Below are 22,987 nucleotides of genomic sequence, written 5' to 3'. Positions count from 1 at the left end.
GAGTTGTAATACGGATATGGTACAGATATATTTACCAAGCAATAGGAATTTGAAAACGACAGCATATAGAAATTTGACGTCAAGGCGGCGCAGCGAAAATACACCAAATTGATGGAAATTTCGGAAAAAGACCTTTTAATACCACCCAACCGCTTTAACAAAAACTATACGATGGCAAGGGATAAAGAACTTCAGTTTATCGTCTTTTTTCACTAATTGTTTAGCTAGAATTCAGACAAAGTGACTAAATATCAAGTACTTTTTACACACTAACTGATGTAAACAGTTCTAAAATATGTACACAGAATCACTGTAGGAGACATTTCACAGTAATTTGACTTTCAGTTAGAAATGACCCGATTTTTTTCCACAAAATCAAGAATGGAGGGAATATGCGAATGTTGACATCTTGAAATGTAAACAAAAGATGAGAAATCAAGAATTAACTCTAATTTTCCTTCGTTTGTTAGGTTTTTAAAATATAGGATCAATAAGAAGCGTCAAAATGACGTTGCGGTAGGTTTGCGGTTGCGCCGGGTCACTGGGCGATGGCAATTTGGTCAGCTAACCAGGAATGATCCAATCATGCTATGGACAATAATTTTTTTACATTGATAAACCCTATCCTGGTGTACGTTTTGGTGAAATTTCAAGGATTTAACTTTTTCCCCAAGGAAATAAGAGTAAATGTCTCAATAATTTCCGAACAACCCTCGTACTTTTGAAAAACAACCAATAAATTTTATCTTCTCAATTTATTTTTCTCTATAAAGTTTCTAGTACTATATTTTTAGCTGCGGAAGCGTACTAAATAACATGTGAATGTGGGTGTTCCATGTATGTTTCATATCCCTGACTAAAAGCGTATATAATGGCTTTACAGCGACGATACACATTTCTATTTAAAAAAAAACCATCGTATGAATATAAATATAAGCATTGAATGTGTTCAATTTGTTTGAACCGCATTGGTGTGTCATAGGACCTACGACATCCAAAAATAAGCATTCAATGCTTAAGTAAATTGTCCAACTACGTAAGCTTATAAGAAAAGAAAAATAATTCTAATCGAGAAACTGTTTAACAATTAGCTGAGCACGCATTGAATTCTTTTTTAAATATATCCCACTGAGCTAAACAAGGTTATCATTTATTGCATATAAAAGAATCAATTTTTTCGACTAAACCCTGCACAATTTTTTTTTCAAACTGCGTTAATATCTAGACGATATCAACGCACTTTGAAAAAAATTTTTACAGGGTTTAATTTTTCAAAGTGCTTTGTAACAACGCACGATGATCGCTCGGAAAAAATGGGAAAGTAGAACGTTTTAGGGAATGTATATCTTAATTAAGTTTGAATAGCGGTTACTTTTGGCACTGACAATACGTCGTCAATTTTTTTTTTAATTTGTCATGCTTACATGTCAAGGGTTTTAAGTCAAATTTGGTCAATCATGTGTCGATTCTACAAACGAGTAGAAGTTTAGCCTTTAATTAATCATACCTACCTTCGCACTCTACTACTATATACTTTCTGTTGCACTTGTCATCTAACGATGTGGCCCCGTAAATGTGTTCATTGTGTAGACAAAATTGTAAGACAGCAGCAGCTTCTTCAACGATTTTGATCTTCCCTGATGCACAACCTGCCTAAATCAACCGGTGTTATCTAAAGTTATTCATATATAGTTTTTTAATAAATATTGTGTAATGATGCATTTCCAAGCATGATTGCTCCTACGCATTATTCATTGATTAATCAACGAGTAATGTGTAGCAATGCGAAAAGCAAACGTATTTTAGCTGTTTTGAGGCGATGAAAGACGTAAAGTATTATCTGGTTTGGGGGAGTTGGGTTTTTTTTTTAGAGATAACAGAAATTGAAGTTTATCAATATACATGTATATTCTGTCTGATAAATTACATAAACAACATATAAATATAAAAATATGCCCATACGTTAAGGAAAGGTTTGCAGCTTGTATTTTTTTAAAGAAATGCACCAAAGAAAATTTTTTTGCTTTTTATTCTCATTTATTTAGAAAATAAAATTCAAATGATCTTGCAGAACCTGTGTTATAACTAAAGTCAAGGTTCATGATTTCAAACTGTCGAGTTGATGAAATATTAACAGTTCCGTGAAAGTATGCACATTTTTGAGTGTTGATTACGGGGGTTATTGTTTGCTAAAATGTTAGAAAGGATTGTTACAGTTTATATCATTATTCGTTACTAGAAATATCTAATGAACAATTTATTAAAGAATAAAATGCAACAAAATTAAAACTTTTGAAGTACTATAATGTGAACGAAATATTCTTCTTTGAAACTTCCATCGATTTCAGGAAAAATTTATCTTAGTTTGTGTAATCTGGTGTTTCTAAACCACTATTTAAAACCATATGATGCGGACTTCGTTTTTGTGAAAATTGATAAAATGTGTCCTGTTAACGTTAACTTTTCACTGTAAACTAAAAACCCTGCAAAACAAAGAAAACATGCAATTAATAATTACGTCATATAAACTTTGGTGTCATATCGGAAATAAAGGGTAGTTGATGTTACGTCACAATGAAAATTTGTAAGTAATTTCTGTTACCGCAAAGCTTACCTTAAGGTTTCTCAGGTAATTCAAAAATTATTTGCCGGGGGGGAGGGGTATAATGCTACGGATGTTCGAATGTTATATGATGAATGTTATATGATGACTCATTAAAAAAATCTTCTTATGAATTATTCAGACAAGAATAAAATGCAACATAATCTTATTTTTGGACTACATTTATGAGAACAAAGCACCCTATTTGAAACCTTTCCAAGTCCACCGTTTTCAGGAAAAACGTATCTAGGTGTATGTGTAATTTGATGTTTCTAAAACACTATTTAAAACAATATGATGTGGACGTTTTTGTGGAAATTGATGAAATGCTTGTGTCGTGTTATTTTTTCAATGAAACTACAAAACCCCACAATGTAAAAACCACTGAAATCAATTATGACATCATAAAATTTTTGACGTCATAGCTGAAATAAATAAAATTATATCGATATCCTTTATTTCAGTTATGACGTCAACATTTTTATGATGTCATAATTGATTTATGGTTTAGATACACGTGATTATGATGGCTTGTGATATTATTAACCCCTTCACGGTAACTGCGGTACTGCTCCTTTGCAGGGCAAAATGACATAGTTTGGTGAAATATGACGTAACGTCAATTGTTTCATTTACATCATTCAATTATCTACCTACTGTTTCGACAAAGTATATTATCATTTTGCCCTGCAATATAGCAGTACCGCAGTTATCGTGAAGGGGTCTATTCACTTTGCAACAAGATTCGTTTAATCTGCTGCTTGGAATACGCTGAAGGAGTTGACACACTACCCATTGGACCTTTTATTGTTGCCGATCATGTACGTGTGTTTATTTAAAGCTAATCGTCGAACAGCAGTGTTTCCGTTTAGGTTCTTAATTATACCGAGCGCAGCGAGAGGCGGGCGAAGCCCGCCTCGCGAAGCGAGGATTAATGGTAACACGTATATATAAGAAAATCATTGAAAAATGAAAGTTGAATCGGGGGTACTAAGGCCAAAAAAATTTTCTTCCAGCCATGGGCGCCGCCATATTTGCAGCCATTTTGTTTTTAAAAAGTTAGTTCGATCATTGATTGACTGGTACTTATCGATGTTTATTGCCCCTAAACTCGATTAAATAAGTTCCAGTGTTTCAATAGAAGTTAATTTGAATTAAAAGAAATTAAAAAGGAAACCAGATAAGTTTCAATAGTGCTTCAATCAAGAAACACGACTTGTTCTATGTATGTCTTATCAAATTATCAGATGGAAAATAAAAACATTAACGTCAAGGAACTGATCTTTTAGATACTGAACAAAGTATGCAATTTTATTACAGCGGCATTCATATGAATTAAACTGATGAACAATAAAAGAAGAAATAAAAAAAATCGGAATCACGTAACTCTCTTCGGCTATTTCCGAAGACAAAACTTGAACGTTTTACGTCTGAAATATAACGTCATGATGTAGACTGAGCGCGCGACGTTTAGTTTAACTTTGACGAATGGTAAGAGTAGGCAACCACGCAGGCAGATCCTACTGTGTGCGTTTTAAAAAGATTTTATCATACAAAAATCAAACTGCACTGTGTCAAATCTGCACTCGGTCCAACGGTCCCACCGTTTACATATTTTTTATACATGAAACAGCAAAATGTTGATAGTCGTTTTAAGCAGACATAATCGGAGAAGTGTAAACAGATGACCTTGTTAAGTACTATGAAATAAACATGTAAGCTGTTTATGCAAACTGCGCAATTATTAAAATGTCAACAACTATGTTAGAAAGTCCTTGGGAAATTATATTTTGGAAATTATTTGCGCAGCAGCATGATAACATATGTCCAGGTGTAGGACAGTAATGCTATGTTTGTCATATTTGCAGACTCTGTGGAGATCTGATTTTGTATAATTGTCACGAAGTACATGTTTTCTGTCAACCTTTTAACCTATACTCATGTTTTGTACTGATACGGGAGATTGTAAGCCCGCATCCCCCGACGCTGTGATGGACAGTTTGACAGTTTTGATACTGAATTTAGAATTAAAATATGGTTTAGGAATTTCCTCACTAAATCTACACTCATGACCAGCGCAGGTGGTCATGAGTAACCGAAACTGTCTGTCCCAGCCGAAAGGGTATATATATGCATGTACATTGTTAGCAATTCAGATTTGAGAACAGAACGAGAACAGAACCACTATACGATCCAAATAAACTTGTGAGACTTTGGTGAGAGTTGGATTTGGTCAATTAACTACGTACAGACGGGAAGATTGTTTGCGGGAAACATCTTGCATCTGCTTACATAGTTATTCTTGGTGCCGTGACCAGGATAAGACGAAGTACAAGAAAGGAAAAGGAACACGTCTGAGAAAACTTCGTAAGGTAAGAATCCTTTTTCATATCACTATCGTCTCTATTTTTAAGTGGTAATTTGAACAACAGCTAACATGGCAACTGGGTATGATAGAGAAGAGTTTAGAAGACAAATGGGTCAGTTGGAACAAAGCATGGCAAGTTTAGGTCAAGATAGAGAGGAACAGGGTAAAAGTTCTGTAGATAAATCCAAATCAAGTAGTCAGGAATCATTTCATGAAACCAGGGAATATCAGTTCCGTGAACCCAGACATCCGAAGCCGGATGACGAAAAAGATTTTCTTATGAGTCAAATGAGGGCAGTAACAGCCGCTCTATCAGTACCCTTGTCCTCAGTAATCATTTCGTTTGAGGGGGACCCCAGAAAATTTAAACAGTGGCCTAAAGAGGTAGAGAAATATGCATTAATGTCAGGAAAACCAGAACATGAAATCCCGATGTTAGCTTATGTAACTAGTAAAGGGTCCGTGGGAGATTTTATAAAAAGATATCTAGACGAAACGGCAGCAGCCGAGGGAGTGCCATCATGGCATGATCTTAGGGCCTCATTACAAAATCGATTCGCTGAGATAACAGACCCACAACATGCATTAGCGGTAATGCGCAGAACAAGACAACACTCTAACGAGAGTGTACAATTATTTGCTGAAAGATTATTACAAATCGCGGAAGACGCGTATAGCAAAGATAGAATTAAAGACCCTTTAGTGCAACAACAATTGGTTGACATTTTCTGTGACGGACTGACGTTCGATTATCTAAGGATGAAAATTCTCCGAGAAAATCCGAAAGACTTAGAATCAGCGATTCAAGTTACTATGAGAGAACAAAATTTAAGACAGAGATTGGCCATTCGAGGGTCATATATAACCGAAAGACAGAACATAAGTAATGTTTTAATTAACTCTACTTTTGATACTACCTTTCCTTTCTTCAGAGATCGCTTAGATAATCCCGCGCCGGTAGACATTCGGGATGAAGAGCCCATGGAAATCGACCATGCGCGAAATAACAGATGTTTTAAATGTAAAAAGACAGGCCACCGAGCCAGATTCTGTAAACAAAGCAAACCTCAGGTTAGGTCCCGCCCCCAAATAAATAAACCAATCAATCAAAATAGGCCTGTACATACTGTTGAACGGAGCCCCCGTTCACCTGTGGAATGTTGGAACTGCGGAAAAGTAGGTCATGTGCGTGCTGACTGTTGGAGCTCGCGTAGCTATCAGAGAACGCAACAAAACCGTGGGAGAATGATAGGTCGTCAGAATAGGTCACGCGACAATCAAAATGAAAACAATGAGAGATCGACTTCAGGATACAACCCTCGCTCTTTTAATGAACAAAATCAGGAAAACTAAGATGTTCTTCCTTCGTTGAAGCCCGAAGAAAGAACTTTAAACAAAGACCTAGATATGAAATTAATTTTACCAATAATCCCAGCAGTTGTTTATTAAAGATAGGTAAAAATAAATTCAGAGCTTTAGTAGATACCGGTGCTGCTGTATCTTTAATCAGCAAAAAAATGTATGATAACTTATCCCCTCGCCCTAAATTGTGTAAAAATGACATCCCCACTCTTCAAGCAGCAAATGGTAATTCCTTAATTGCGATAGGGTAAGTACATATTTCTTTTAAGATTTCAGGTTTAGCGTTAGAACATAAGCTTTATGTGACAAAGGGACTCAATCGGAATCTGATTCTTGGCCGCGATTGGCTCAAGAAGAACAATGTTCAATTATATTTTGACCTAGGACTCATGCGTATAAATGGTAAAACTTATGCGGAACTCAAAGAAGACTTACATGTCTCAACAATTGTGAGAACCCCAAAGAAACTATTTGTGAAACCAAATACTGTAACTGTGTATTATGGGAAAGTGAATAACAAATTTCCTTCTCAAGAAAGTGACTTGGTTGAAGTGAATTGTATAGACAATGACTGTATAATGGAGGAACCAGGACTTTATTTAAAAGACTCTGTTTGTGAAGTTCGCAAGGACGGAAAAATCCCCTTGATCATCGTAATCCAATCAAATAAAGGATACAAGATTCCAAGAGGGTATATCGTGGGCCGTATTACCAGTGTTAACTCGAAGGAAATCTCAGAAATATCCTCCGGACAAAACACCAATGAGAAGATTGACGTACCAAAAAGATTTGAACAATCTGTACAAAGACTAGTAAACAAGAACAAAGACTTATTCGCCAAAAAGGAGAGTGATCTTGGAGTTACGGAAACAGTGAAGATGAAGATAAACACTGAAGGTCATCACCCTATAAAGAATCGACCTTACCGAGCCCCCCTAAATAAGAGACAAATCATAGATAAGGCGATAGCAGAGATGATGGAAGCCAAGATAATAGAAAGATCCCAATCACCTTGGTCATTCCCTTTAGTGGTAGTGAAAAAGAAAGATGGATCAGATCGGATGTGTGTTGACTTTAGAAGTTTAAATAAGATTGTGAAGCCAGTGTCATTTCCATTACCATTAATAGATGACATCTTATGCTTGCTAGGAAAGGCCAAGTACTTTACAGCCTTAGATCTTAAAAGCGGATATTGGCAAGTAAAACTAGAAGACTTTAGTAAGGAAAAGACAGCCTTTGCATGCCACAAAGGATTGTTCCAGTTCAATTGGATGCCATTCGGGTTGAGTAACGCGCCGGCAGTCTTTCAAGAACTGATGAACATTGTTCTTCAGGGACAGGAGGAGTTTGCCATTGCATACCTGGATGACATCTTGATATTTTCTGAAACACCACAAGACCACCTACGCCATATCCAAGACGTATTCCATCGCTTGAGACAACACGGATTGAAATTAAAGTTGAAAAAGTGCAGTTTCTTTAAAGAACAAACAGAATATCTCGGTTTCATCATCAATGAACACGGAGTTAAACCCGATCCGAAGAAAGTAGAAGCTATACAGAAGTTACCTGCACCTACTACTGTCAGAGAGGTTCGTGGTTTCATAGGAATGTGCAGCTATTATCGAAGATTCATCCCTAACTTCTCGAAAATAGCAGAACCTTTGATTGACCTTACAAGAAAATACGCCAGATTCAAATGGACGCCTTACAGTCAAGAAGCGTTTAATTTCCTTAAAGAAAGCCTAACAGTAGTACCATTATTGGCATACCCTGACACCAATAAACCTTACATCTTATATACCGATACTAGTGACAACTGCATAGGAGCCTGTCTCACGCAGAAGACTCATGAAGGAGAAGACAAACCAATATACTACCTGTCTCATAAGCTAAGCAAAACTCAAGAGAAATGGTCAACTATTGAAAAAGAAGCTTTTGCCATACACTATGCCTTACAGAAGTTAGATCACTATCTTCACAGCGCTCAGTTTACCATAAGGACAGACCATAAACCATTGACGTATATCCTAGAATCTCCGATGCAGAACAAAAAGATTCAATTATGGGCACTAAGCATTGCTGGATACAACTGTAAAGTGGAATACATTGAAGGCAGATTCAACTGCTGTGCTGACCTTTTGTCGAGAGTACCATCTGGAGGTAAAGATGATGAAACGGAAGATCAATCCGATTGTGATGAACCAGATGTGCAAGATAACTTCTTTGAAATCAATGTGCTAAATTCAAACGCCTTTTCACCTAAGAGTCTAGCTAAATGTGAAGTAAAGCAGCCCGATGAATTACTTAAGCCGTTCATCGACCTCGCAAAAGACATTGATGTTAGGGAAAGTCAAATGAGCGACGAACAAATAAAGAAATTGAAAGATAGACTCAGGAAAGGAACCGCGACAGCAACCGAAGAAAAGAAGTTCTTAGAAATCGATGGATTGGTGTACTATCTGTCAGACGGAGACGCAGAATGCCAAAGACTTTGCTTGTACGTACCACGAGAGTTAGAGTCCTTAGTGGTGCAACAATATCATGACGCACTCGGACACATGGGAGTTGACAAGACTTACGATTTCAGACAGAAATATTATATGCCTAACCTGTATAAAAGGTTACATTCCTACATAGACGGATGTGTTGTGTGTCAGACCCGAAGTAACAAGAAAAATCAACCCCCATCGCAAGAAACGGATATACCACCTTTTCCTGTGGCTAAAATGGGACTTGACTTGTCTGGACCATACCCAACATCTTTATCAGGAAATAAAAACATAGTGTCATTCATCGACATCTATTCTGGATGGCCAGAAGCTTTTCCTGTACCCGACAAGTCAGCAGACAATATAGTACACTTGATACTAGAAGAAATATATCCAAGATATGGTTGTCCCTTACAAATCCTTACGGATAATGGAACGGAAAATATCAACAAGAAAGTAGAAGAGACGTTAAAGGAACTTAACATCAATCACATAACTACGTCCTATTACAGTCCCCAAGGAAATGGCAAAGTAGAAAGATTCCACAGGACTTTACATGATGTCATGGCTAAAAAGTTGGTAGACAGTGCAGAAACTTGGGATATTCATCTTAACCAAACGCTAGCCGCAATCCGATTTCACCCCAATGATTCTTCAAAATTCTCTCCGTATTATCTTATGTATAACAGAGACGTGGCACTACCTTTGGATACCTTGTTGAAGCCTCGACGAAGATATATGGGAGAAGACCAACATAAGATTGCGTTACAAGAACAACATAAAGCCTTCATGTTGGTGCATAAAAACATGAAAGAAGCCAAGAAAAAAGCAGAAAGATCAAGCAGATAAGAAGAGTAAAGACGAAGAATTTCAAGTAGGAGATCCAGTCTACCTAAAGAATAATAGGAGACAAAATAAATTAGATAAGAAATGGCTTCCGTATTATAGAATCATCGAGCAGAAAGGACCAGTAAGTTTCGTCATAAAGAACCAATTGACAGGAGCAACTACCAAGTGCCATGCACGACAATTAAGGTTGGCTGACATCTCGCATTGGCCCATTTCGTTTTCGCAAGGAAGTGCTGAAGATATTCGAACTTTAAGAAGAAATAATTATGTGGTACCACCTGAAAAAGAATCTGATTCTTCTGAAGAAGAAGACATACAACCAGAACCAGTGGAAAGAGAAGTTCAATTTAAGAAACGTGAAAGAAAAGAATCTTCCGATGAAGAAGATATCCCTTTAGCAGAACTTCAACAACGAATAAGAGCCAAAAAGATCATGGGTGATCAACAACAAAACATTGAATCGACAGAAGAGACAGTTGAGGACTATGAGTCAGAGTCTGAAAATGAGTACCCCGAGTCACAAATACCCTTCGATGAGTCACAAATTCCCTTAGATAATTTTAGAGTTCCCTTGAATGAAGACATGGAAATAGATGACGTTAAAATAGGTCTAGGCTTCACCCCAACCCCTAAGCAGCGAAAACCAATTCCTAAACCGCGTAAATCAATCCCTAAGCCCTGTAGACAAAATAACAAACAAGAGTATGCGTTGGCTATTATGAAGGAATTAGCCAAAATAATAAACTAAATAATCGTATACCGGTAATGTAGATGTAAATAATCTTGAATGAGCTTAGCTTTGTATATATTGCACGCTTTTAAAAAGGTATGATAGGATGACCCCCAGTGACATTAAAACATGTATTGAGATATACGCCGACTAGCTAACGCGGACTCAGCACCTCGGTTATTTGTATGTATATGCGGAGTTGAAGAGATTTAACATATACTAGAAATAAATGAAACAGCGACTAAGTAAGAAACTAATTTTTTTAAAGTGTGATTTTTGTAGTGAATTAAGATTATTGGTAAAAAAAAAAACAATCATATATTACAATCGACATCTTGAGTATGGGACAAGGTTGCTCAGGTTTTCATGGTTTAATGTCTCAAAACTAAAACATATTAAAGTCTTCCCTATGAATTCACTTATGGCGGAATTGCCAGTAACTAATCTGCAACCCATGAAATCCTCGTCTAGGGTGGGAAGCCCTTGGTTCTATGTGTGTTTAATTTTGGCTTTGGCAATAGTGATAGGACCTTGTATTAAGAAACGTAAAACTGTCAGGAAACTGGGTAGTTGCTGTGGTGGTAGTTGGACACGTTGCCACGGGAGACCTAGTGACGAAGTCGAAAAGGATTCTCCTGGAAGTACGCCATATAGCTGTGTCGATCCTGAAGCACGGACTTCCCAACATAATATTGAACTGAGAGACATTGCAACCCCGAAGAAGCCCCGTCGAAGCGGAAAGTTGGAAGACCGGAAGACCATTCATAGTACCGGAACCATTTCAGAAACTTTAATACAACGACTTACTGGAGAGAAAGACGACTTGGAATCTCCTTGGAGCAAATATTACCAACCAGATCCCGAACTCGCAAGAAGATACCTTGAGGAAAAGGCCACGATGTCTGAAAATCAGAGGAGCGTAGGAAGCACTCCGCGAGGAGACACCTTGCCATCGGCGCCAAATTTATACCCAACGATAAATCCTATGATGTACGAATAAGGAAATCCGGTGAAGACTGTGAAAAAATGTGTTTTTTTGTAATAAATGTGAATTCATTTCTGGAAGGATCCTGTTTCTAATGTCGACGAACAATGTGAAACTACGGCAACTGTGTTAGTAGGTGGACCTGTGGTGCTTTAATAATTTTGATCTTTATATTGTAATATTGTCATGAAATTGTATGGAACAATGTAACTTTTACTATAATGAACTGTTGAAATCCTGGTCATTCTTGACCATTATGAACTGTAAAATATGTGACTATGATTGTTTGATCCTGGTCATTCTGGACCATTACATTGTTTGAGATGTATAGATATTATGTAACGACTTATGTTACCGTTTGAATTGTGTATATATCCTGGTCACATGTGACAAGTTATTTAACCTGATCACCTCCATGTATATGAATCACCTCTAACACGTTTTACAATCCTGATCACCTTTATTAAGTGTTAATCCTAGTCATCTTGATTAATTGATCGTACCTGATTGTTTTATTTGTTGTCCCTAGCCAGAAAAGGAAAGATGTCACTTGATGCTACCTCTTAAAGAGATGTTCTAACTGGTATGTCGCTGGAAAGTACATCCGAATTAGGGGAGATCAAGGACACTTTCCTGCTCTGGGCACCAGGCAGAAGAAATCTCCCTTGGGATATTTCTTTTGTTTGGGGGACGTATGTAAACAGATGACCTTGTTAAGTACTATGAAATAAACATGTAAGCTGTTTATGCAAACTGCGCAATTATTAAAATGTCAACAACTATGTTAGAAAGTCCTTGGGAAATTATATTTTGGAAATTATTTGCGCAGCAGCATGATATCATATGTCCAGGTGTAGGACAGTAATGCTATGTTTGTCATATTTGCAGACTCTGTGGAGATCTGATTTTGTATAATTGTCACGAAGTACATGTTTTCTGTCAACCTTTTAACCTATACTCATGTTTTGTACTGATACGGGAGATTGTAAGCCCGCATCCCCCGACGCTGTGATGGACAGTTTGACAGTTTTGATACTGAATTTAGAATTAAAATATGGTTTAGGAATTTCCTCACTAAATCTACACTCATGACCAGCGCAGGTGGTCATGAGTAACCGAAACTGTCTGTCCCAGCCGAAAGGGTATATATATGCATGTACATTGTTAGCAATTCAGATTTGAGAACAGAACGAGAACAGAACCACTATACGATCCAAATAAACTTGTGAGACTTTGGTGAGAGTTGGACTTGGTCAATTAACTACGTACAGACGGGAAGATTGTTTGCGGGAAACATCTTGCATCTGCTTACATAGTTATTCTTGGTGCCGTGACCAGGATAAGACGAAGTACAAGAAAGGAAAAGGAACACGTCTGAGAAAACTTCGTAAGGTAAGAATCCTTTTTCATATCACTATCGTCTCTATTTTTAAGTGGTAATTTGAACAACGGCTAACATGGCAACTGGGTATGATAAAGAAGAGTTTAGAAGACAAATGGGTCAGTTGGAACAAAGCATGGCAAGTTTAGGTCAAGATAGAGAGGAACAGGGTAAAAGTTCTGTAGATAAATCCAAATCAAGTAGTCAGGAATCATTTCATGAAACCAGGGAATATCAGTTCCGTGAACCCAGACATCCGAAGCCGGATGACGAAAAAGATTTTCTTATGAGTCAAATGAGGGCAGTAACAGCCGCTCTATCAGTACCCTTGTCCTCAGTAATCATTTCGTTTGAGGGGGACCCCAGAAAATTTAAACAGTGGCCTACAGAGGTAGAAAAATATGCATTAATGTCAGGAAAACCAGAACATGAAATCCCGATGTTAGCTTATGTAACTAGTAAAGGGTCCGTGGGAGATTTTATAAAAAGATATCTAGACGAAACGGCAGCAGCCGAGGAAGTGCCATCATGGCATGATGTTAGGGCCTCATTACAAAATCGATTCGCTGAGATAACAGACCCACAACATGCATTAGCGGTAATGCGCAGAACAAGACAACACTCTAACGAGAGTGTACAATTATTTGCTGAAAGATTATTACAAATCGCGGAAGACGCGTATAGCAAAGATAGAATTAAAGACCCTTTAGTGCAACAACAATTGGTTGACATTTTCTGTGATGGACTGACGTTCGATTATCTAAGGATGAAAATTCTCCGAGAAAATCCGAAAGACTTAGAATCAGCGATTCAAGTTACTATGAGAGAACAAAATTTAAGACAGAGATTGGCCATTCGAGGGTCAGATATAACCGAAAGACATCTTGCATCTGCTTACAGAAGACTTTAATTTTTTATTTCGTGATTAATTATTAATTAATGTGCAACGTTTATTTTCCGAGGTTAAACTTTTAATTGTTTATACTTACAAAGTTGTACACGTATTTTCTTTGCTTACCATGTAACAGATATAACTTTAATTTTTTTTGACAGTGTTTGTTTTGGAAATTCCCGTTCTATACTGTAAAAGTGGTTATTTACGCGTGGGGGAAATTTACACTAATTACGCGGTAACCTGAAAACCTCGTAAATTCCCCCAAGCGTATGGTAAAATATTAAACACTTCAGAAAGGTAAATCACGTATCCGCGTATTTAATACCCACGCGTAGTGTTTGACCATAGAAAACGCGTAGATGGTAAAAAGATTTGAAATAATTTACAGTCTCTTGGTTGTGCACTTCCTCTCCTTTGTGATTGGTAGAAAATATATGATGTGAAAATTTACATTTATTTCATCGGTTGATATACTGTTCGGAGCAAGGGCGATAATATTCTGATAATCTTTTTTATTTACGACTTAACAAATTTCGTAGATTTCAAATCTTAAAAAGTGAGAAAACAAAAAAGCAATACAAATTGCTATGGATGAAATTCAGCCTTTGATATTCAGGTCCAACTAGTTGAAAGCAATATTCTATGATATCTATTGAAATTTTTGCTTTTCTTTTATCATTTTTATTCAAATACAAAATGTTAAAAAAAAATTGATGCAGTATGGCTTATATCGGTAAAGTTGTTTGCTCCTTAGATAGGTAAAACTATGTGTAATGTTTGTTTAACAAAATGCTGAATGCAGTGGTATAACTTTGATTTTATCAATATTATACGAGTCCACGACCCTTTCTTTTACCCCACGATAGTCGATATAAACTTAGAAGCTCGGGTAGGCATTTCTCAATTTTAGACACGAAGGCTTGAAAGACATACTTTGACATAAAATGTTCCACACGACATGGTATGCGGGTGAGGTGATATTTATATATAAAAGAAATTGTCTTTGATAACTAATTGCTGTTTAGGTTTAATTGCTCTTAAGGAAGGAGTCTTTTCTGGTTTTCGACTTGTCACGTAAATTTGATTAATTGTTCATAAAATCAAGATGAAAGGAAATTAAAACGGTATATTTTTCTTTCTTTTTTAAGTTGGCATCGAAAAAATAATCGATGTTTAGTATCTAACAAGGAATATTTTTGGCGGAACGTTGGCGTAGGAAAATATCACAGTTTTTGCAATTCAGATTTGCTGTAGATTAATGAGTCTGTTTTAGCATTTTTAAAACAATAACATTAATGGGTTTTTTTAACGAAGATCGATATCATCTCTTATTTTTTTTCAAAGAGCTCTATTCCCACAAAGCTTATAAATTAAAGTACTATATTTACCTTTAAGGCAGCATTTTTCATGAATGCTCTCGAATCTTTACACGAACACGTCGGGAGGGTTAAGACGTACGTTAATGCTTCTGGTAAACTTGGAAATATTCCTGCCTTTTTTATATGATTGATCATGTGGCCCAAAACAGCGGTCATAACGTCAATCGATTTCATTTGCCTGCCATTGACAGCAATCAGGTTTTCTGGAACCTAACGTAAAGAACCACCCTTAATATTCTGAAGCATGTTAATAAGCTTTATATAGTTATACGTCATAAGAATGAAATTAATTTACCTTTTCGTCTGAACAAAAGAGATCCCAAATAAATTCGCGGAAAAAATGATTACAAGTGTTATCAAGCAGGTAGTGATGAATTTCAGCTTCGAATCCGTATGATTGGATAGCTCCCTTGTCGTCAAACAATGCCATAGTTGGTGTTGTAAGTGTATTTAGTTTTGATTCAATATTATCTCCAAATATAACACTTATCTCTTCACAATATTTTGGTTTATCACTGGTTATCTTGCAAGCGTTCGAACTATGGTGTATTCCAAGTTTTATTGCAATGATATGTTCCATTTTGCTTACAATTTGCCTTTTTTCCTGTGCTTTATACAGACTTGTGTTGCTGTAATGTAAATGGCTATTCATGTCTCATCTGTGATAAAGAGCATAATGTATATAAATATATTAAAGGTATCTTGTATTCGGTTACACATCTTATTTAAAGTGTTAGATTTAATTAAAGTATATAACCCATAAACGTAGAATATAAGGAGAGTCTGGAAAAAAGTTCACCGATAAGAATTTTTCGTCATTCTTAATGGAAACTTGATTCGGGCTACACAGATTTTAACATAATAACTACCAAGAAATAACACCAAAACGACGTACTGTGTGTAGATTAAAAATCATAAGAAAAATTGGAAACCATGAATACTTAGACCAAGAAAAAGATCATATAATTTGAAAATCAAAATTTTACTTGTCCAGCCTTTAAACAATTAAGAATGTAATCTAATTTTAAAATATTTTATTTGAAATTGCCTTTTTACATTAAATTCAGATTAACTTTCATCAACAAGGAAGTTAAAGCGGTGAAAGATGGTAAATCTAAATAAAAAATGCCTTTTCACGGGATTATTGTTTTTCGTCAATAATTAACTGCAACGTAATGAAAATGAATGACTTAAACACATGACATATTAATAAAGCAATTTGTTCATGTGGAAAGAAATCTTTATACACCACATTAATAATTTTGCACTAATTAAACATGCAAGTCTTTCAAAATCGATGGTATTTGCCTGTGCTTTCACTACTAATGCCTTAAAATTCGAAGCCAATGCATCATTTAAATGTAACCGCCGGATTAAAAAATTTCACTTTTCTGTTTTAAACTTTATGTTTCAATTTACAGCCAAAAAAATCTACCCTGTTTTTGCATTGCAAACAACATGAATAGTTCCAAAATGATAATATTGAAAATATCAATCCTGAGAATTACAAAAAGTATAAACGATTTTAAAAAATAATTATCTAATATTTATTATAAAAACACCGGAAAACCTTAATTTCGATCCTTTTTGATATTTATTGTTTTATCTTTAATGAAAGGTATCTTATTTTTAAAGGAAACTGAAAAAAGAACGGTAACCGAGGCTGACTAGAGTTTAAAGTATCTTTAGCTCCTTTAAGGTGGAATAACACACCTGAAAAAAAATCAGTCAAATTAACAGGAAATGTTTTGATAATGAAAGATAAAATGATAAATAAAATGTGCAAATGTCAAATAAGCGAAAAATGTGCAGTTTGGGGATAAAAATGAACATCTAAAATAATTATTCCAGTAAGTAACAACAAAAGCCCTGCGGGATTCGAACTCGAGATGTACGGATCACAAATCCGACACTTTATCCACTCGTCTATAAATCAAGTTAACGAGGCCGAGTACAGAACGAGTACGCACGCTTTCGCGCAGCGTTTCATTTATATTGTGACGTCATCTTTTTGCTTTGTTGACGCCATGGCGTGATAGTTTCAACTGCAGATATTCAGCGTAATTTGTTGAAAATAACTCGTTTGATGCGTCAAATTGGTATTATATTGTGGAATAAACATAAATGTCTCAAAGTATAAGCTATATTTGGGCTCGAGTCGAAAATGTGGAGAGGGTTAAGCAAGCCTAGCCCTTTTCACGTTTTCTTAACCCGCCTAAATAAAGCTTAATCCATATAATTCAAAACAGTAACCATGTATTTTTAACATGCTTTACGGTGCTACCGTTCTGGCGAGCGCAGCAAGAGAGAGAGAGAGAGAGAGAGAGAGAGAGAGAGAGAGAGAGAGAGAGAGAGAGAGAGCGGTCCCTATTTGTATGTTGTGTAATTTCCCACTTTCAAATTTAATGGTTTGCCTGTAAACAATATCTACATAATTTTTTAACTGTTTATTTTTTCATTTTATTTCTTTTTATTTAGTTCAAAATGCCCTATTGTTTATTTCCTTCATACTCATATACCGTGACCTACCTGTCAACTGTACATGCATGCACAATTAGCTTAAAAATGGATTGATATGACAGTAAAGTATGGCCCTTGCTAGTATATATTTATAAATTAATCTCTATATAAAAAGAATTAAAAACAAAGCATATGTCAATGAGGCAGGTATCGCAGTCTATACTGAAATAGCTAGTACACTCATTACAGATGCAGATGTTTGATCCACCTCTAAATTTATCGCGGGAAATATAGCGCGAGAGCACTGTGACGTCATCCATGACTTTGTTCGTCTTTGTTTACGTTTGTCGACTCAATACGAAGGTATGGAAGCATGTAACAAATCATTTGAGTCTCGCCAAAGCATATGCGGTACTCAAAACGTGTCTTCAAACTTTAAGACACCGTTAATTACGAGTTAAAAGTCGGCCATTTTTGGCATAGCACCACGGATGAAAACATTAGAAAGCATTATGGGACGTAGACAAAAAATTTTGTTTGATGAACTGTAGGTTTAGCTCGTTCTTTTTCCCGCGCACACTGGTTCTTAGAGCTCGCTTCGCTCGTCGGCGCTTCGCTATTAATGTGATGTTATATATATTTATTTATTATATGTCTGAATGATTTAATAATACTATAAAGATCACCATTTCCGCCTTTGTCATATAAAAAATAGCCGTTATCTGACAAACTGGGAAATTGGGCATACAAAAAAAAAACCAACTTTGATAAGACCCCTGGAGGTAAAAGGGTTTTTTTATTTGACAATTTAGCAATTTTTTTAGCAATCACTTTAATATGTAGAACAGAAAAAGAAATCCCTCGGGCAGAAGATTAAAAAAATTGTAAAAAATGTGCAAAATTGATCAAAATCCCATAGGGTCCTATGTTAAAAATTAACAAACTTAGAGACCCCTTAAACGGTGTGGTAATTGTCTTATTTTTCTATCTTAAAATAATAATTATATCAGTAGAAATTCATGTAAAAAATTTCATTCAAAAATCTAGGGCAGAACAAATTAGACCCGGCATCGTTAAATGTCCCAGTCCATAAAACGAAATGTCGTTTCGATCAGCGGTCAGCCATTTTGTGATGATGTGTTATTCAACCTTAATGCTGTAAGCGACTATGGATGAATTCTTTGAAAAATATTATATTAATATCAAAGTTTTGCAGGAGAGATATGTAAATATATTTTGTTTACAGTGTAATATCAGTATTAATTTACTAAGGATAATTACCGTAATTAATAACGGACTTTTTGGAGATTATGGATGCATTTAACAAGGACATTTGATATAAATATATATTTTTAAAACGAAAGTTGATTATTTTAAAGTTAACGTAATTCTAAAATTGAACAAGTATTTTAAACAGATTAGTCAATGTTATCTATTCGTAGCTTTTTATGAAATAGAGATACTTCATATTGCTTTACCTTCCTTATGACTTCCGAGGACCACAAAATGATTGCATAATACATGTTTACCGACTTTCAACTATTGAGTATGTAGTAAGGTACATCACTACCTGTCGTGATATTAAAACCAACTATGTGTCTCATAACCTACTGGAGCGTTTTATTAGCCCTATTATGGGTCATACTACAAAATATTGTGTTACGCGTCTTGTCGCACAAACAACTGCTCTGTATCATAAGTTTCAATGTTTGCTCTAAACAAAAAGTTGCGAAACTGTTGACCTCTGCAGAGGAATCAACAACCACTGTTATACCATAAAGACAAAAAAAAGTCAAAGCGTCCGTCGGGGAACATATCAATCTCAGTAGTCACAAAAGAAGTGTTTAATGACATTAATCCGCATTAGACAGACGCAGAGAGGCAAATTGATTGAAATCAGATCCTCGATCCGCTCTTTTTTTCTTAAGTCGCATCACGAACATCTGAAGAAATGCCGCTTACAGTCAACTCCTTGTGAACTTATATTTTAAAAAAAATTATTTAGCCAATCAGAGCAAGTGTTAGAAACGATATTTTCGGGTAACAAACAAAAATTGAGTCGTGTGGAGAAGGGTTGACTCGTGTTCTCGAACCTATCGATATCAGCGAGCTAATGACGGAACATAAGTTGATAACTTCCGAAACACGTAACTCAGAAATAAAACCGACGATTAGTAAAGTCAAAACAAAGTTGACCTCAAGCGGGGTTTCTTCAGATCCACAAGTAGCGTCAACAGAAATAAAAAAACTGAAAGTCGGAGGCATTCCTATGAGTGTATAGTTTCTGCAAATATCAAGTAGATATGTACAATCATAATTTTCATCGCATAGTTCAGTATCAATTAATATATTGAAGAAATTCAAAGATATTTATGTTAAATGATTAATGTAACTAAAACATAAACCAATTGTACTAATAGCAATAGGAAATATTTTAAACAAATTAAGTTATCAGTATTTTCTATGTAAATTGTTTAGACTAATGTTGCACAATGTCCTATTTAATGCTAAACACATAGCTAGTATTGACAATAACATTGCAGACTCCTCTCTCTCTCTCTCTCTCGCAAGCAGTGGCAGCAATTCAGAAGTTTGCACCAATGGCAAACACTTTTCCAGAGCCGATACCAAGACAATTAGTCAGCATGATCCACAACTTCAAATAAACAATTTATTGGCGGCATCTATTAAAAAAACACAAAGATGTCATATGAAACTGGATTGAGAGCTTTTGAAAAATTCCGCCTTGACCTTAGGTACCAGCAAATCTGGCCTCCACCACTTGATCATGTGGTGCAGTTTATTGCATATTTATCCTGTAAAGATCACATTTATTCTACAGCCAGGGCCTATGTATCGGCTATTAGTTTTCAGAGTAAAACTCATAATATTGCAGACATTACAAAAAACTTTATGGTGAGTAAGCTTCTCGAGGGTATGAAAAGAATTAGGAAAAGCATTGATTCACGGCTACCAGTTACATTGTCTTTGCTTACAAAAATTGTCAGATTTTGCCAGAAATTTGTTATAATTTCTATGAAATAAGGTTGTTTAGAGCTGCTTATGTAATAACCTTCCCTGGGTTTCTAAGGGTTTGAGAAGGTTCTTTGTCAGAAGGCAACAGTGTACATTCAATTCTACAAGTATCTGATATACAGTTTTGAGTTGGATTTTCTAGCGTCGATATCAGAATAAGAAGTTCAACATCTGATCAACATAGCAGAGGTGTAACAGATGCAACAAATAAGATTGGTTGTATTTATGTTCAGTTGGGTGTTTAAATGATTTCTTGTTAGTTAGAGGCAAAAGTGATGGCCCACTGTTCACCATTCAGCATGTTCAGGAGGCAGGGCTTTAACTAGGTATCAGTTTTCTTCTTTGGAAAATACATTGATAAACCTTGGAATACAAGGGGCGTTTAAAGTTCACTCCTTTAGAATTGGGGCAGCTACAGCTGCATTTGAGGCTGGTTGTTCTCAAGAAGCTATAATGGAAGCAGGTCGCTGGAAATCTAAGGTGTACAAATCATATATCCGTTGTCCAGTCTTACATTGTAGGTTCATGTCAATAGCTGCTAAGTAGCATTGGGAGAGAATATGATATCACATTAGTCAGATTACATGTTTTCATTTCTGAAATATTTTTTTCCATATTAACTTTGTCAAGGTATTGCAGAATGTCACAATTGCATTCAAATTGTATAGGTTCTTATTAAAACATTTCACCAATCTGGTAAAAGGATGGTCCTTGTAAGTCAAACAAAACAAAATTTACAAAACAAAAAAACAATTTATTTACAAATATACAATAATTAGGAGGTTGTTGACATCAGTTCTATCGGATGGAATAGATGGCATTCGACAAGACATCTCACATAAGTTTTTGGTTTGGATATTAATTGTCCCACCATAAGTCCTTCCACGGATATAGCATGGTCCACCACGTGCACGTGCCCACTCCGTGGTCACCTATTTAAATATCGAACAACGTGGCATAATAAGTTTTCTTATACACCTATTTGAAATTAGATACATATACTGACTCATTAAACACACCGCTGCAGTATATTACAATTCTGGGCTACCGTAACATAACAGCTATTTAAATTACAATTTCACATACCTGTAGTCTAACTCTACTCACAATGCAGAATTAATATCAACCATAAAAATAGAAATAATGTAACACTTACTGGGTTGTATCTCTCTCACACAAATAAGCCCACACAGGGATGCCGTTCCCAAGATCACACAGCATGGGAAACGCCCAAGATATCTCACCAAGAGTACAGACACGTCCACACAGCGTGTCGCCCAGAATACATCTAACCTCACTCTTCAAACCACTGAGCAAGTTTATTTAAAAATAAATAATACCTGTTAAACAGGTTTTCTCCAGTAGTATTACTACACCCAGTGACCACTCATGCAAGCAAAAATATATAAATAACTCAAAAGTATGGAAATACATTTCAAACAAAATTTAGATACTAGAACTCAACCAAAAGTATGGGAGTATGGTTGGAACATAATTTTGACACAGAAATTGATGTTAACGTCTGGTATGTTAGCTCTTCAATCATCAAACATGCGTTTACTGAAGCACTATGCAGAGCTGGTGGAACCAATTTGGGACTAGAGGTACTGGGCATAAGTATATGGTGGCAGGGTTATTCTGGATTGAAATTTCTGCATCTTAAGAGCAAGCTGCATTTACTCAGAGAACTTGAAGCTGCTCCAGACTTCCTGGTAAAGCATGCTGGGGGTAACGATATTGGTCTTAAACTATTCCATTATATGAGTTGATTGAAATTGTTTGTGATCACTTAGACATAATGAAGCAACGATTTCCAAATTCAGTATTGGTTTGTTCTCAGATACTTCCACGTAAAACTTGGAGGTATTCGCATGATGTTGCGGCAATGAACAGGTCTCGTGTCCGAGTTAATAGAGCCTGAAAGTTTTTGCATTAGGGGGATGCTACATCAAATACCTAGACTTGTTGAAAGACATTATTCAGTTTTTGAGACCCGATGGGGTTCATATCACTGAGTTGGGTTTTAAACTTTTTCTAAACAACATTCAGGGGGGACTAAAGTTTTTTGATCTAAATATGGGTCGTGTTCATCCTAACGAATTTTGAAATTGGTCGTGGGTCAGTTAATTGGTGGCTCCCCTTAAGTGTGGGATGACATAGAGTTTCCTCAGGCAATTCGCAGCCATGTGGCGTTTGCGCGCACCAAATCAACTGATGCCTATGTATTGTTGTGCTGACTTATTAAAAAAAACATTGTTACAACTGATGAAATTGTACTTGTATTATTATATAATTTTCATGTAACAATAATTCAATATAAATTGTATTAAATAAGTTTAAGTACTTAAATATGTGATTATCCACGATTATCCCGGGGTGGTCAATTTCAAACTATAATACTGATAATGTGTTGATTGTTGATGAATATTTGTTGTGTCTTTTGTTTGA

General features: G+C 35.8%; 1 protein-coding gene and 1 long non-coding RNA gene across 3 annotated transcripts in view; both read right to left on the bottom strand.

Moving 5' to 3' along the window:
- The window catches only part of LOC128193149 (uncharacterized), a 68,127-nt gene that overhangs the window by 2,741 nt on the left and 42,399 nt on the right, over positions 1-22,987 (bottom strand). The gene's annotated exons all lie outside the window — the stretch shown is intronic.
- On the bottom strand, positions 1,217-19,084 carry LOC128193150 (uncharacterized). 2 transcript variants are annotated; one of them, XR_008244600.1, is made up of 4 exons: positions 18,982-19,084; positions 15,339-15,672; positions 15,053-15,253; positions 1,217-1,653 (listed from the first exon to the last, which is right to left on the bottom strand). It is a non-coding gene; the product is annotated as an uncharacterized LOC128193150 (long non-coding RNA). The 2 variants fall into 2 exon arrangements; XR_008244599.1 differs by having other exon boundaries at positions 15,339-15,702; positions 18,982-19,072.

Source organism: Crassostrea angulata, chromosome 7, assembly GCF_025612915.1.
Source record: "Crassostrea angulata isolate pt1a10 chromosome 7, ASM2561291v2, whole genome shotgun sequence".
Lineage (NCBI taxonomy): Eukaryota > Metazoa > Mollusca > Bivalvia > Ostreida > Ostreidae > Magallana > Magallana angulata.
Note: the sequence above shows the minus strand (reverse complement) of the source record. Positions and strands in the feature narration are given on the sequence as shown.